A 15,379-nucleotide genomic window follows, 5' to 3' on the forward strand; every position below is an offset into this window, starting at 1 on the left:
TATCACATGATGCCAAAATGATATGAATCTCTCACATGATGCCAAATCCTTTTGAAATAAAGTTGAAAACAAATCCTTTATTTTCAATTATAAAAGGTAAAGAAAATGAACCTGCATACTTATCTTATTAAGGTATTATTGACATTGTTCCATAATTAGTTATAATGTTGTTACACGTGCCTTCGAATCTAGACAAAACCAATACAAATAAAATAAGATATAAGATAAAAAGGGCTAAGAAATAACAACTACTTTCATTTATTTCTTTATTATAGCATCATACTCTTATTTCATCCTATTAGAACATCGAAAAATCTACCCAACTATTTACAAAGTAATTTTCATTGATATATTTGGTAGACTTTTCAAAATATAACGTTATAATAAGAAAAAGTTGAAAGTACAATGATATAATAAGCAAATAAATGGAAGTGCATTGACACCACTTGCATAAGATAAAATTTAAAATTTACCAAAAAATTATTCTTCGTATAATATGCATGCTTGTGTGAAACGACAGTCGTTTGCAGCCTACAAAGGTAGTTCTATCAGTCAATTCAATACCCTTGGGTAGCAAGGGTATACGTTCATGTTCATACATACAAGTCATATTACTAGTAAACTACAATAGGCATAGTTTAGGAAGTTACTAATACTATTACTAGAACAAAGAATCATACAATGAGTCAGTTCATTCATGAGTCAATACTTGCTAGATAGAGAGTACACACAATACAGCTAGTACACATAGTACATTACTATACAGGCTAGAGAGAGAGAGAGAGAAAGAACACACAATACAGCTAGTACACACAGTTCATTACAATACAGGCTAGACAAAGAAAGAACACACAATACAGCTAGCACATGCATTACATATACATTAATACAGTTATGTGAGCCACTAAACGGGGCATGTCACTAACTGCCATGACCGTTTTGTATCCAGAATCTCCTTAATTGGGGAGCGTATGAGTTTGCGCATAGATCTATACTAGATTGACTATCCTACACCTTGCTGCTCGCTACAGTGGGACTTGCAAGTCTACGGGTGCCAAATGTCATTTTTTACGGCGTCTTACATCGTCGTTTTACTATTGAGTCGCTAGCAGGGTACAGGCCTATCACATGGTACTTTAAATTACAATTTTTTTAAGGTAGTTAGTATAGCAGTAGTTACTTATTACAATACTACAGTACTATAATATTTTTCCCATTACATTCACTTCGTGAACATTCACACGATGCAAGGTAATGTAAAAGCTATATTTTTGGTTAATGACAGTCAGATTTGGGAAAATACACACTCTTACAAGAGTCACACACAGATACTAGATGCCTTGGTAGAAGGCTACTTTTAGTAGGAAATATAGGGTTTTCTAGGAGGTTCAAAACTTTTACATACTTACAAATACTTTCTTACAAATACAGACACTAAAATTCTTATGATCCCACCAGCTTTAAAGCTGATACTCTCTTTAAAAATAACTTGTATCCTTAGGTCAACAATAGACATGTACCGGTGCAAGGTTTAGAGAAGATGGAGCTCGTTCAAGACTCATCTTTCATTTTGATTTATACTTTAGTGTCTATTAAACATGTCAGAACACTTGTAGTAAAATTATATTTTTAATGCAATGAATGATGTTATTGCTTGTTCACTACTATTCATTGTTGTGATACTGTACATGACGTCCTTTGTCCTAGAACGTTTCCGCTGTTCTTGGTTTTGGGGTGTGACAGATTAGTATCAGAGCATTGTTTATAGTGAATTGAGTATATCAACCCATAAAAGATATACTAACTATAAATACAATGGGATTAAAAATACTCTGACCAAGAGTTATACTTTTAAATAATAAAATATTTAACTAAGTATACTTTCCTACATTCATACTAAAATCCGTGTCACAATGACAAGAACAAAAGTATTACGATTGTTGAATATCACGGGTAAGCTCGGGGATGTATGGTCAGTCCTGGGAGTGGCATAGCATGATCAACTATGCTGGTCCGAGGAGTGATTAGCACATGCCCAAGAATGGTTGTGATGTGTCAATAAGTCTAAAAACTTACCAACACTACCACAATGAGAACATTATAACAGAACCTAAGTCTAAAATACTATAGGAGTATTTTGTGTTACTATAATTACTTACTTGAGAACTAAAAGTAATCTTCATTACTAAGTTGACAGTTGCTAAGTGGATACATTAAGGTTATATGTAACTAGGATGTCATAGACTTAGAATCGGTGAAATTTTTGCTTTACCCCTATTCCTTGTGAATTTGGAGTTAAGGTCACTTATTCGAAGGCCTATCCTGTTTTGCTTACATATAACTGGTTTGCACTTTACAAATAGTTATGTAACTAATGGAGATTATCTAATAATTATCTAGATAGTTCGTATAATAATTATTTTCTTACCCCAATTCTCGCGTAGATAACATGGCTGGACTCCATCCCCACGGCAACTCGTACCTTCCGAATGAAGGCAATGATGGATGGTTTGGAGAAAAACCCGAGAATGATCATCCAATCCCTTTGAATGATCACCATGCTGAAGACCTTTCAATTAATGATAACTCCGAACCTAAGGTTGAGAACCTACCCTTAGTAGCTCCCATTCCAAATCCTAACCCTCGTCCGGCTTTTCATGGCATGACGCCTCCTTGGGTAGAATGCTTGGAAACATGGATCGAATATCAAGATCAACCTATGCCGTTTAATGGAGACTGAAGTTTCTACAACATAAACGAAGGGAGCTCAGCAGACAGAGTTCTACCAATCCTGATCCGTAGAGTTTCCCGAAACGAAATTCAGGGCAGGATGGCTCCCAACGTATCAAAGAGGTTAATGCCAATGCAAGGATGCATACGATTCGCACCAATCGCCTTGATCACACAAGTGAGAGATCCGAGAGAAACCATGAGACCCTGCTGCAAGCACTAGCTGAAACCCGAGCCGAAGTCATAGAGCTCTGAGTATGTCAGAGGGTGTACAAAAGATACCTACTTGATATGGAACATTAACTAGCTGAACTAAGGGTTCACCATAGAGGTGACCGTTGCCAGTAGGAGATACTTTACTTCCTTTTTTGTTTTAAAGAACCGTGTTCCTATCTATGTTCTGTGTAGCACTTATCTATGTGACTACCTTGTACTGTAAGTACTTTAGTTAGGTCTTTATGCTGTCAAGGACTTTTCTACTCTAGATGTGATGTAAGACCTACTATAAAGTCAAAATTTTCCTGAACTTATTACATATTAAACATCGATGATATTTACAGTCGACTAACTTCTGTGTCACTCTTTGTTCAAATACTTTCATCATGCTATCATGGGAGTCTATCTGAAACCCACTCTAGTCGAGTTATTGAACTAGAGTAATTTAGCTCAAGGATCATTCCCAACTCTTTTTCAAGGGTTGGATCATGTTATTTACCAACCGATGGTACCCGGTTTTAGACGTCAAGCATCTTGTGACCATTCTATGAACTTACTTTTACTCTGTACTAGGATTGCATCATAGGGATGTAGGTCAAACCTCCGAGAACATACTTCTAATCTTTACATGAACGATAGAAATACATCTAGGTTCAACCATAATAGCTCACAAACTCCTTTTCTTTCCATGTAGCAGAATCATGTCGTCATCCAAAAATAGCCCACCGAACAACGAAACCCCTGCCTTTCCTATGGACGCCGCTACTTTTCAAGTCGCAGTCACGACTGTCGTAACGGCTGTCGTGGCAGCTATCCTTGCAAACCGCAGCACTATCAACGCAAGCTATGCTGACAAAGGAGTTGACCACCCCGATAGTAGTATCAATCCAGGAAGTCATCAAATGATAACAGTCGTAGGCTCGCAAAGACGGAAAACAGAGAACAGGAAACGAAAGCGCCAAGCCCAGAAGGAACGCAAGCGATCCCAAAGACTTGCCATACAATAGCAACAAGTGGCAACCCCTGCCATCCCAGTACCGAGCAGACCATACGAGGGAAAACTTCCGAAGTGTGATAAGTGTAGTTTTCATCATCATGGGGCTTGCCATGAAATGCAATGTTGCAATTGCCTAAAAGTAGGGCACCATGCTCGTAGCTGTGGAGCGCCAGCACGACCCATCACTCAAGCCCCTGACATCGGAGTCAACTTGGCTTGCGATGATGGCGGTAAAACTGGACCCTATGAAGGGAAAATTTCAAAGTGGAAGAACAAGGGAAACACCCGTGTCCACATAACTCCAACTCGACACCTCGTTTCCACCACCAATGCTAGTACCAGCCCGATATGTCACCAATGCGGTGAGATAGGGCACTTCAAGAAGGATTGTCCAATAACAAAGAACAACGGTGTAGACGGGAAAATACTAAGGATCACTGCCGCAAGAGAGACTACTCTGGACCCATGTTAATGTAATTAGGGAGTTTCGTTGTAACAAACTTATAAACTGTTCAAAACTAGTGCAACTAGAGTCTTATCTTTTGCAAGATCCCGTCATTAAAGGGATGCTTGTGCTGCGCATACTTGTCTTTTGTAGTATACCTATTTCGTAGCAATAGTCTTGTAGTAAATCTATAGTACCGTAACTCTGTTAAAGGTTGCACTGTTGGGTTTTGTCTGTAACGCCTTATGTTCAAAGCTAATGTCTTTAGTTCCCATATGATTCCGACATTATCATACAACTTGAGTCAACTCGATCCTCGCAATACCAATTTCGTGCGCACATCTTTTTCTCCGAAATCGTCATTCTAGCGAAGCCATCATCCCAGAACACCGAATTACTCATGCATGAAGTACCTCATGTTTCCTATCCTTTCCGAAGAAACCTTAGCAAACCTCCCTGAAGTACCACTCATACAGTACGTCAAGTTCAATCCAAAGACCCATACGGTTGATCTATCGCTGAAGAATGTATACATAAGGATGGTATATAATCAAGGTTCTATAGGTTTAGAATTGATGATTCCACTTTTACTCTTTTCCTCGTTGGGATGTGAGGTTAAAGACGAATCATTTATTTGACTACCTTTTCAATCTTAATTATATACGGCTCGTATACACGAGACTGTGATTGACGAACCATGTATGACTTTTAATATGAACTTCAGGATGGAGACTGCCCAATATTTCGAGTGCTCGCATCGTCATGTGAACAAACTTAGAACCCAGTACGACTCCTGCAACCAGATCGCCCTACAGTCTAAAAATATACAGAGATACAAGAATAGTCCGGACAACTTAGCGAACTACTCAGCAACGGAATGAGAAGACCAAGCACCTCAACTTTGAGGGCTCCGGTCTTATTCTTCAAGAAGACAAACTTTAGCGGATGCGATCATACCAACGCTAATGCACCGGATCCCATCAGAACTCCGCAGTTAAACGTGCTTAGGCAAGAGAAGTACTATGATGGGTAACACCTTGGGAAGTCCTCGTGGTGCAGACCTCGACGAGACTTCCATTAGAAATCATTACCTTCTGCCTCGCATAGATGAATTGGTTGATCAACCGCAATGAACGAAGTGCATTTCAGAAATGGACCTAAGATCCAAAAATCACCAGTTACGAGTGTTAGTGAAGGATGTCCCGAGGGCAATCTTCCGAACTCGATGCGGACGCTACGAGTCCGTAGTGACATCCTTCGGATAGGACCACTACGCCCATAATATTCATGAACTTAATGAATAGGGTACGCCATTCTTACTCGGATCAGTTCGTCATTGTCCTTATAAATGACTTACTTATCTACTCCCGTGGTAAGAAGGAAATCATGAAGAACATCTACAACGAACCATAGAAACATTACGATCAGAGAAGCTTTACGTGAAGTTCTCTAAATACGAGTTTTAGATTCGAAGAGTCGAATTCCTAAGACACATTATTAGTAATGTGGGAATTCTTGAGGACCCTTCCAAAGGTCAAAACCGTTGAGAATTTGTCAGCACCGAAGACGCTTACGAAATTCGCCAAATTCTAGATCTCGCTGACCTACTGTTGGGAGTTCATTCAGAACTCCTCGCGAATTACAGAACCTCTTATGACTTTGACTCAGCCGGGAGTGGCCCTTGATTGGGAAGAGAAGCAAGAAAAAGAAACCTTGGAACTCCAAGTAAGAGACCAAATCCTTTTGAAAGTCTCACTCTGGGAACGGCTTGAATACGCTTCGGAAAGCGTAGAGAGCTAAATCCAAGATAGTTAGGACCTCTGAGATTCTTACCAGAATTGGCCCTATAACTCATAAATCCAACCTACACCGCGAAATCAGTAGCATACATTTCACCCTTCACGTCTCGAACTTGAAAACATATCTTTTCCGATAGGACTCTCGATATCCCACTCGACAAGATCGAGATCGATGAGAGCCTCGCCTTCGTGGAAGAACCGTAGTAACCATCGACCGAGGAGTCAGGCGAGCAAGGCAAAACCGCCTCCCATTAGTGAAGGTTCGTTGGGATACCAACCGAGGACCTGAATTCACTTAGGAGTGCGAGAATCAATCGATTAGGAAGTATCCCCACTTCCATACTCGATTTTTCATGGCTACTCCTCACCTAAATTCTAATTTCGGGATGAAATTCCCTCTAACAGGGGGATGATGTGACAACCCGAAATTTTCTATTTTGTACAACCCTTCACTTCAACAGAAGTCGGAACAGTTTCTGCTAATTTTCAAAGCTTTTGGAATAAGTTTAAGTATTTTAGGATTAGCACTTTAGGAGTTATCAGGAGAGAGGATGCCGTAGGGTTTATGGTACATCATTAAAGTTCCAAAACCTCCAAGAGTTTGGAGTTTACGGCCCAAATGGCATTTGAACCGTAAACTCCATGGGGTATATATATGGCACTTAGCCATTTTTACTTAATTTCTTCCATTTCAACTAGAAAAAACCCGATTTCTCTCCCAAGGATCTTCAAGCTTTCGTCCCAAATTGTAAGTACTTCTACCCTAAAGTGTATTAAAGCTTATTACATGTCCATATATCAAGGAAATCACTCATGAATCACAAGAACAAGGTGTTTACGGCCCAATATCTTCTTAGGCCGTAAACCCTAAAAAGGGTGCCAAAGTCTGCCCTAGCTCCTTCCTTATGCTTAGGACTTAGCATAGAACCTTTCCTTGATGAGTGTAGCACCTGAAAAACACCAAAAACCTCCATGTTTATGAGTTTACGGTTTGGGAATCTCCCAAAACCGTAAACACCCCCAAGGAGTATTTTGATGGCCTTAACACCTTAGTAAGTCGTGGATATTAGCATGGAACCTTACACCATGGAGTTAGGGACTTCAAATTTCGATTTGGTACTTATTACCATGAGTTTACGACCGTAAACTCATGGGGAAGTGGTCCCTAGGCCGTACACACAAGTTAGGGTCATTTTTGGACCTTAAACTCACTTAGCCTCTTGTTTAAGCTTTGGAGCACTTAACCACTTAAGTCTTTATAGTTTTAAGCCTCATTTGGTGACCTAATTGTGAGTTTATGGTCAGGAGTAAACTCCACTGGACCGTAAACTCGAACAAACATGGTCCATTGACCATAAACTCTCGTATAAGGCCTTGCACTCCTTTGTCGCAACCCAATGGCCTCCTAACACTTTGACCAAAGTGTTTTCCTCACATTAGGATGTTTATACATGTTAAATTAGTGTTATAATCACTAATTATATATATATATATATATATATATATATATATATATATATATATACATATGTCTTCATATGTTATTAGGATCATTGGGTGTGTCTAAGTCTTCACTTGACACCAAGCACTTGTTCGACACTTCCATCCGATCCGCTCACTGCAGGTGAGTTCATACCCCTTAATTAACCTTTTAAATGTTTTTAAATGTTTATAAATGCTTTATGGGGGGATACAAGTTGAATCATGCTAATTGTTATATCAATCACATTTGATTAATAACTAGCATGCAAATGGACTTACTATACGTTAACTGTTTTACCAAACATATTTCTTCAAATGATTTTCTTAAACATTTTTACATGTTGAAAACTCTTTATCAAAATGTCTTACATACCGAATGTTTCTTTTCAAACTCTGTTACAATTGTGTTTCAAACAAAGGTTTCCTTATACTTTAAACTGTTCTTATCAAACAAACTACTTTCAAATCGTTTTACAAACTGACATCAAGTCATCCTTTCTTAGTTTCTAAACTTTTCAATGGTTTTACAAAACTTCTTTTATACTTTTATATTGTCAAATGCATGCCTATGTATGTATAGTTACATAAGTAATGTTTAAAGGACTTAGGAAGGCTAGCTCGCTTTATCTCCTTTTCCTCGTTGGGATGTGGCTTTAGGGCACCGGTTATCCGTCTGAAGGTCGTCTAAATATTAGTTATATATTATGTATACATATATAGACATAAAAGTTCTATCAGTCAATTCAATACCCTTGGGTAGCAAGGGTATATGTTCATGTTCATAAGTACAAGTCATATTACTAGTAAACTACAATAGGCGTAGTTTAGGAAGTTACTAATAATATTACTAGAACAAAGAATCATACAATGAGTCAGTTCATTCATGAGTCAATACTTGCTAGATAGAGAGAACACACAATACAGCTAGTACACAATAGATTACTATACATGCTAGATAGATAGATGTGACATCCCCAAAATCTCGTCCAGAAAAGACCGATTTTCATTTATGCTTTCAAATAATTTCAGAGTAAATCCTTTTGATTTGAAAGAGTTGCGGAATTTGTTCCCAAAACAAAACATTATAAAATAATATTTATCAAAGCATTTCATCAAGAGATGCATTTCATTATATAATCAAAACTCGGGATGTCATGTTCCGATACAGACCATAAAGCATAAACGATAAACATTACAAGTCATTCAATAAATATATACATATACAGACTTGTAAACAAAACAACAAGATGATCCATCCATCTTACGCCCTTGTGCCACTTCCTGTAATACAAATAAAACTGAGTGGGTCAGGCTTGGGAGCCTGGTGAGCACATAGGGTTTTCAACCCACAATAAATAATTTATATTTAATTTCACCAACCAATCACTATCCCGATTACCCATTCCCGTTATCCTCACTTTACGTCCCTAAAACAACAACTATCTCAAGGGACCTAATCTAGGATTTTCATCGGGACGGACATCACTGCTAAGGGGTTTCCTCAACAATAGATATCCTAAAGGCAACCATGAGGGGGATAGAGTACACCGGTGAACACATCGTTCACAACACCTACAGGTTATGAACCTGCTAGCGTTCCACTGGACTGTCTAGAAAGAGTCTGTGGTCGTTATCCATACTCCGCTGAATAACTAGATCAACAACAACAACAACATCGAGGCCTCTCATCTGTTTATTACACACCAACTATCTACCCATGTTCTACCCAACATATTAGTAGATAAGAATATATTTTCATACATAGTTTAAAACCTATATATCATTTTCATTCAATATATATATATATTCCATATAACAGATGAGGCATACCACATAACACGTATTTCATAGAAAGCAATTCAGATCTATGAGATGGAATAATGTGAATATCCATTCACGCATACAATCACAAAATATACACATAGCAAGTATATCGCATAAAATACTTCATAGTTACTTGTTAGAAGAAAGTAACTGCACCCACACACATATAAACCACAATTTACTTAATACACTCAAACCGCACTTGTATTATTATCGTGTTTATGAAAGGTAGTATACACTCACTTGATCAGAAGATGATCGGACAGCACTACGACTTGCAGAAGTAGTAATCCACAGCAGATCTGGAAGATCTCTACAAAAATCGAACTTCTCGCGGGCAGAGCTTCGACTCGGGAACCGCACTTCTCGGGATCTTCGGGATCTCGGGACTTGCTTCGGGTCTCGGGGATATTACCGGGGCTTCGGGGTACTTCTGGCACGCAAAACGATGTAAAACAGGAGAGAGAAGAGAGAAAATAGCAACCATAAACGGCTGGCCCTTCAAATCTATTTATAGGGCAAATTTGGCCCTTGCCACGTCGTGGCAACCTTGTTCCACGTCGTGGGCTTGGTCGTCACTGCATGCGTCATCCCAAGTTGCATCTGGGGGCCTTCCGGAGGTGACAGGACACTTGCTACGTCGTGGCACTGCTTGCCACGTCGTGGCATCTGACAGTTTTGGGGTTTCGCGCCCCGAACTTCAGAAATTCATAACTTTCGCATACAAACTCCGTTTTCGACGTTCTTTATATCGCCGCGAAGGTGAGATTATGCTCTACAACTCTCGTTTAGACTCCATTGGCTAATTGTGACTTTATTTTTAATATATTATAAGTATATTACTTATATATTATCTTTAGTAGGCCGGGACAGGAAAACTCCGTTCGAAATTCATAACTCCTTCATCTGAACTCCGATTCCGTCCGTCTTTCCGTTGTTTCACTACTATCGATGAGATCTTCAATTCTCATTTAGATCACTAAGGATAGTTATCTATTTGCCTTAAATTCACTATTTACGTTGCGCTGGGTCGTGCCGGGTCTGTCGCGAAACTTCGACAGGTCATAACTTCTTCGTTATAACTCGGATTTCGGCATTCCTTATATATTCGGAAACCTCATTTCGACCACTACAACTTTATGTAAAGATATCGGACTTATCTCATACTTTAATTTTGACACTTATTTTTATTCTTAATTAATCAAACCACATAATTAAGCAATTAGGCACAAAACACATAATACTCAAATAATATACTTCTATTATTTCAAAACGGGTTACAAAAGTTAACCTAGACTATTACATTGCTAAAAACGGCAAGCCCGGAAACACAAGCGTTACAATTCTCTCCACCTTAGAATGATTCCGTCCCCGGAATCACACATCAACAAACAAATGCGGATAGCGACCCATCATGTCACTCTCCGTCTCCCAGGTGAGATTCGGCCCATTCGTGTGTTTCCATCGGACAAGCACTAACCCAACCATCTTGCGTCGCAATTTCTTAGTCTTTCGGTCAACAATTGCCTCTGGTTCTTCAATCAACCTTTTGTTCTCATCAATTCTCAATTCAGAGATTGGAATTATGTCGGGAACTTCTCCTGTGAACTTCCTCAAATAACACACATGAAAAGTGTTATGAATTCCATTCAGTTCTTCTGGTAGTTCGAGCTTGTAAGCTTGGTTCCCAATCCTCTGAAGAACTTTAAACGGTCCAATAAACCTTGGACTCAACTTTCCCCTTTTACCAAATCTTATAAGTCCCTTCCACGGCGAGACTTTAAGCAAAACCGAATCCCCAACCTCAAAAGTTATCGGTCTTCGCTTCTTGTCAGCATAGCTCTTTTGACGATCCTGAGCCGCTAACATTCTTTCCCTAATTATTTTCAACTTTTCAACAGTTTGATGAACCATCTCCGGTCCCATAAACTGCTTTTCCCCAGCCTCAAGCCAACAAGACGGTGTACGACACTTCTGTCCATACAAAGCTTGGTAAGGTGCCATCTTAGTGCTCGAGTGGAAACTATTATTATAGGAAAATTCTACCAACGGTAAATGTTCATCCCAATTACCTAGGAATTCCAGAGTACATGCTCTCAGCATATCTTCAAGTGTTTGTATCGTTCGTTCGCTCTGACCATCAGTCTGCGGATGGTAAGCTGTACTTAAACACAACTTGGTACCCAATTCCTCTTGTAAACTTTTCCAAAATCGTGAGGTGAAACGGCTATCACGATCCGACACAATCGTTAACGGAACACCGTGAAGCCTCACAATTTCCTTCACGTAAGAATTCGTAAGCTTTTCCATAGACCATTTCTCCTTGGCCGCTATGAAATGCACACTCTTAGTGAATCGATCAACGACCACCCAAATCATGTCGTGACCATTCTTTGTTCTGGGCAGTTTAGTGATAAAATCCATAGCAATGTCTTCCCACTTACCCATAGGCACAGGCAAAGGTTCTAAACTCCCGTATGGTTTCTGATGCTGTGTCTTGACTCTCGCGCAAGTCACACACTCAGCCACATACTTTGCAACATCAAGCTTCATCGTCGGCCACCAGTAGTAGGGTTTCAGGTCCCTATACATTTTAGTGCTACCGGGATGAATCGAGTACATGGTTTTGTGAGCTTCTTCCATCAGAAGATCTCTGACTCCTCCTGTCTTAGGTATCCAAATCCGATCTTGGAACACGTTCAGTCCATGACTGTTTACACAGAACACCAACGTTTTGCCCAAACGTTCCTCCTTTCGGTCATTCTTTTCAGAAGCTTCCTCCTGAGCTTTCTTTATACTTTCCAAAATAGTCGAGACAACTTCAATTCTCAATGCTCTTGGCCTTTTCCTTTCGGGATTGACTTTCCGACTGAGAGCATCAGCAACAACATTAGCTTTACCGGGGTGGTAAAGTATCTCGCAGTCGTAGTCTTTAAGTAATTCTAGCCAGCGTCGTTGCCTCATATTCAATTCCTTCTGATTAAAGAGATATTGGAGACTCTTATGATCAGTGAAAAGTTTGCACTTCGTGCCATAGAGGTAATGCCTCCATATTTTCAGAGCGAAAACTACCGCTGCCAACTCCAAATCATGAGTCGGGTAATTCTTTTCATGCTCTTTCAGCTGTCGAGACGCATATGCTATCACCTTTTCTCTTTGGGTCAAAACACAACCCAATCCAACACCAGACGCATCGCTATAGACAGCGAAGTCTTCAACTCCATCGGGTAGAGAAAGTATCGGTGCCTCGCATAGCTTCTTCTTTAGCTTCTCAAATGCTTCCTTATGCTTCTCACCCCAAGCATAAGTAGCTCCTTTGTGGGTCAAAGCTGACAATGGACTAGCGATCGAAGAAAAGCCTTGGATAAACCTTCGGTAATATCCAGCTAATCCCAAAAAGCTTCGAATCTCCGTGGGACTTTTCGGTTGTTCCCACTTCGTTACAGCTTCAATCTTTGCTGGATCAACCATTATCCCTTCTTGGTTGACCACGTGACCCAAGAATTGGACTTCACGAATCCAAAAATCACATTTGGAGAACTTTGCATACAACTTCTCCTTCTTCAAAACTTCCAACACTTCTCGCAAGTGTTTGCCATGCTCCTCTTGGCTTTTCGAGTAAATCAGAATGTCGTCTATGAACACTATCACGGATTTATGAAGGAAAGGATTACAAACCCTATTCATCAAATCCATGAATGCTGCCGGAGCATTGGTTAGTCCAAACGACATAACCAAGAACTCGTAGTGTCCATATCTAGTTCTGAATGCAGTCTTCTCGATATCTTGCTCTCTTACTTTTAGCTGATGATATCCTGACCTTAGATCGATCTTCGAGAAATAGCTCGAACCTTGCAATTGATCAAACAGGTCATCAATCCTCGGCAACTGATATCTATTCTTTATTGTTGCCTTGTTCAGCTCTCGGTAATCAATGCACATTCTCATACTTCCATCTTTCTTCTTCACGAATAACACCGGAGCTCCCCAGGGTGATGAACTAGGTCTAATGAAACCGTTGTCCAATAACTCCTGAAGTTGCATCATTAGCTCCTTCATCTCTGTCGGTGCTAATCGATAAGGTGCTTTTGCAATTGGCGTCGTTCCTGGCAACAAGTCAATACGGAATTCCACTTGTCGATCAGGCGGTAATCCAGGAAGATCTTCGGGAAATACTTCCGGATAATCACACACCACTGGAATATTCTGCATCACCTTCTTTTCCTTCTTAGCATCAATCACGAATGCTAAATATGATGTACACCCCTTCGTCAAACATTTTCTGGCTTTCATCAATGAAATGATTCCAGAATTCACTCTGTGTTTATCTCCATACATCATAAACGAATCTTTCCCAGGCGGGTTTACTTTGACTATTTTCTTCTTGCATAAAATTTCGGCGTCGTTGGCGCTAAGCCAATCCATTCCCAATACGATGTCGAAACCATTAAGTTCGATAGGCAATAATTCCTCGTGGAACTTATTCCCATTCAGATCAATTAAGATGTTTTTCATGCGATAGCTAATAGGTACAAACTTGCCACTAGCAACTTCGACTAATAAGGCATTATCTAGTCTAACAACAGGCAAAGCTAGCTTTCTACCAAATTCATGCGATATAAAGGAGTAGTTGGCTCCAAAATCAAATAAAATTTGGGCAGGCAATTCGTTAACGAGAAAGGTACCTGAAGCGACATCAGCTTCATCTTTAGCAGCTTCCAGTGTCATCTGGAATGCTCTCGCCTTTGGCTTTGGCGGAATGTTGGGTCTAGCTGCCTCCTTCTTCTTCGGGCAGTCTCTCGACATATGACCCTCCTCACCACAACCATAGCAAACTTTCTTTGTGAGGGTACACTCATTGGCATAGTGCCCTGGCTTTCCACACTTGTAGCATGTGTTCGCCACCTCACATTTTCCATGATGCTTCTTCTTACATTTGTCGCACCATTTCGCTTCACCTCCACCTCCCCTCGAACCAGACTTCGAGAACTTGTTTTTCTTGTTGGACCCTGAAGTTCCATCGAACTTCCTCTTTTCACCAACATCTATTCTTTCCAGACCCTTTTCCTTCTGCTGGGCCTCCACATTCTTAGCTGCACGAACAGCCGTTTTCAGAGTGGTTGCCATTTTGACTATCGGACCAAAGTCGGCAGGCAGTCCATTAGCAAACCTCTCAATCTTGGAGAGTTCCGTTGGCACTAGGTACGGAAACAACTTCATCTTCTCAGTAAATGCAGTAGCATAGTCATCTATGCTCATCTTCCCCTTCTTCAAGTTTTGGAACTCATTGTTTAGATCAATCAGATCTATCTATGAACAATACTGCACCCTTAGTTGTTCCAAGAATTCCTCCCATGACATTTTCAGGGCTTCTCCTCGTGGCATAGTATCTGCCAACAACTTCCACCAACTCAAGACTCCAGTCTTCAGTTGTCTAACTGCAAAGACGGTCTTCTGCTTGTTGCTATAGTCGCAACTTTCAAATACCATCTCCATTTCGGAGATCCAATCCATTATCTCAACAGGCTTTGGGCTCCCAGAAAGACTTGGCGGCTTGGCGCCCAAGAAGTTCTTGTACATTCGCCCATCCTTGTTGTTTCTCCTTTCCGGATCGTTCCTTCGTTCCCCTTGAGTCCCAACTTGACTCATCATGCGACTATTGTTCCCTTCCTCCGATTGCTCGGGAATTAATCCGGGTTCCTCAATAGGTATGATAGGTTCATCCCTATTATTATGCAACATTTGTCGCATCTCCTCCCTTTGTTCGGCTAGCATAGCCCGAATCATGGCTTGCACCGCAGCCATTGTTATTGGTTCTGGTGCTGCTGCTACAACAGGTATCTGCTCAATCACTGGCGGTTGATTCCTGTTTTCATCCGCGTTTCC

General features: G+C 40.3%; 1 pseudogene; it reads left to right on the forward strand.

Annotated features, from left to right (window-relative positions):
- Nucleotides 1-5,331: 5,331 nt before the first annotated feature.
- Nucleotides 5,332-5,450, forward strand: LOC145071666 (5S ribosomal RNA; annotated as a pseudogene).
- The last annotated feature ends 9,929 nt before the right edge of the window (nucleotides 5,451-15,379 follow it).

This window comes from Lactuca serriola, chromosome 8 (genome assembly GCF_051521515.1).
Source record: "Lactuca serriola cultivar US96UC23 chromosome 8, Lser_US96UC23_V15, whole genome shotgun sequence".
In the NCBI taxonomy this organism is placed as follows: Eukaryota; Viridiplantae; Streptophyta; class Magnoliopsida; order Asterales; family Asteraceae; genus Lactuca; species Lactuca serriola.